Here is a 3,017-nt window from a genome sequence, read left to right on the forward strand (position 1 = left end):
CCTGAGAGAACTATAGAAATCCTTTCCAAAAGCAGCTCACCCCATAACCTTGCTCTAGGCACCACCTCTTTATGGTTCCACAATCTCAACACTGCTACACTGGAAACCATGCTTCCAACACATTAAAATTTGGAGAACATCAAACCATATCCAGGCTTTGAAATTCTGTTCCAGAAGCAAGGTTCATGTTCCTATTCATGTCACCCTGCAAAAAGCATTCAGTTCTCTCCCAATTGTTCCAAAGTCTTTAGTGAATTCAGCATCACACAGAGAACAAACTCCAGTCTCATGTAGAACTTGGGGAAAACTCATTTTAGCTGTGATCCTGCAAAACACAATTTATCTATTGTTTTTTTTACAGGGAAAGAGAAGAGTAGTCACTGCAAAGAAAGACTGAAACCCAGCAGGAAAGACTTTAAAGCTTCCAGGCTTCAAAGGAAAGTTTTAAAGGAAAGACTTTAAAGGTCCAAGTCCAACTTCCTTTGCACCCAGCAGTGTGGGAGTGGACCCCAAGACCTCAGGCAGCCCCACTCCCACGACTGCTCGTCACAGTATGCATGGTTTCTCTCTCAGGCTGTATATCAATGCCTGTGACACTCAGGCTGAAACTGCACATGGCAGGAGCCTCTACCTTCTTGAGGTCTCAAGAACAATGGTCTCACTCCTGTGACTGCACTCATCACCTTCTATGGTTTGTGTCTAGATCCCCCTCAGATCTTCATGAGATCATAGGGCTTTCTCAAAGGTGGCTGAATCTAGCCTGTATGATGCTGGGATTACAGATGTGTGGTTAGTAAATCAGTCCCCTGATTGGTTTGGCATAGTTCTGCCTAGGATTCTAGGGTGGTAGCCTGCTTACAAGATAAGGGAAAGAAAGAGCTTGTCTCTCCTTTTGACTTGATGACTTTGCTGTCTTCTGCTGCCATGAACTGTTTGCCCCTATGCCCTGTGCCACCTTGCCTTGGAGCCAGACAATTATGGGCTAAAACTTCTGCAAACTATGAGCTAAAGAAATCTTTCCTACTTTAACTTTCAGTGTTAGATATTTTGTCTTGGCAGAAAGAGCAAAGTAAGTAATGCAGCATACTGGGGTAGAGTCTTTGCAACAGTTCTGTTCCTACAGCAGGCCTCTGCCTAGTCTTGCATGTTTTCCTTTGACATTGCAGTGGGAGCCACAATAACCCCATGACTCTTGCATTCTTTCCAGCAGAATCAGCACACACAGATGCCAAAGTGTGCTGCTTGTTCCCTTTGGAGCAGTGGTATGAACCACAATGAAACAGCTATGGGAAGTTCTGCTGGAAAGAAAGTAAGAGAATCCCAAACTGGCCCTGGACAGTGAGCCTATAGAGACTACCTCAGGTCTCTCCCCTGAAATGACTCTGCCCTTGGCTTCCGGATCTGAAATGTAAGAGATTTCTGAGACACTCTCTGGGGCTCTTTTCATGATGTGTAGCATTTGGCTTCCTTTCTCCATACTAATCTTAGAAATCAATTCCTGGGCCATCCCCCTTTTCTCCCAAACATGTTTTCTTTGAAAATTTTCAAATTTTTCTACTTTTTCCCTCTTAATCATACACTCTGTCTTTTGGTTATACCATTGCTCTTCCATCCTAGTGCATTCAGTGAAAAGTAACCAAGAAGTAGTCTGAATATTTTGTTGCTCAGAAACTTCATCAGCTAGTTTCTCATCATTCTTTAATGTAGACATGTGCAAAATTCAGCTAAGTTATTCACTGCTTCATAACAAGATTGCTTTGGTTACTCTTCTCTCTTTGCTGGGACAAATACCTGACATTTAAAATGAAGGAAGGAAAGGTTTATTTAGCTCATTGTTACTGAATGTTTCAGTTCATACTCAGCTGGTTCCAAGGCAGAGCAGCACATGGCAGAGAGCAAACTTTCATGGTGGTGGCAAAGAAAAAGAGCGAGGGAGGGGTAGCAGCAACAAATGACAACAGAAAAGAAAACTGTCTCTCTGTCTCTCTTACATTCAGGCTATCCACCTCAGGCTGGGTGTAGCACTCATACCCATAATCCCAGCAGTACTCAGACCCATAATCCCAGCCTTGCATCACCCATAATCCCAGTGAATCGTGAGTTAATGACAAACTCTAAAAGTCTTCCCCATGACTGCATGAGGCTTTGGGGGGACACCTGGAGACAAACCATAACAAAGATGATCCTTCCTCCCAATTTTCTAGTCTTGTCCTATGAGATCTCAGGAATATGCAGTTCCACCAGTTAGTCATAATGCTCCATTCACGGTGACACAGATCAAAGTGAGCCTGCTTCTCCAATTCATTCAAATTTTCCAAATTCTTCCAAAAGGGCACAAGTGGGCTTACCAATTACCTACTTTCAAAGTTGCTCTCCTGTGTTCAGTACTGCTCCGGCAGCAAGCTCACTGTTGATGCAAATTATCTGTATTAGTCCATTTTTGTGCTATAATAAAATACTTAAGGATAAGTAATATACAAAGAGAAGTTTTTTGTTTTGTTCTGGTTTTATTTTTTGCAGTACCAGATATTAAGCTCAAGATCCTGTGCTTGCCAGGCAACTGCTTGTCTACTGAGCTATCTCCCCAGCCTGAGAAGATTTTTTAAAACATGATTTTGCTATATAGTCCAGGCTAGTCTCCAATTTGTGGAGTTTTGGATTAGCACAGGAAGTAGATTAATATTGGAAATGGGAATAAATGGCCCAGTGCTAATCCCAACCTAAAGCTAATTTCAAATCAAATACTAACCCCAATTCCAGTGCTAAACCTAATTCCAATGCTAATTCTAACTCCAGAGATAATCTTAATTCCAGTATTAATCTTAAATAATACTAATGCCAGAGTTAATCCCAATTCCAAAGTTAATTCCAATTCTATTGCTGATCTAACATCAGTGGTAATCTGAAATCTAGTGGTAATCTTGATTCCAGTGCTAATCTAATCTCAACCCCAGTTTCAGTGTATCATGGTTTGGGGTTTTTAAAAAGCAAACAATGTAGTACAGGATACATTTTTT

The sequence above is a fragment of the Octodon degus genome, unplaced genomic scaffold, assembly GCF_000260255.1.
Source record: "Octodon degus isolate 3935 unplaced genomic scaffold, OctDeg1.0 scaffold00036, whole genome shotgun sequence".
NCBI lineage: Eukaryota > Metazoa > Chordata > Mammalia > Rodentia > Octodontidae > Octodon > Octodon degus.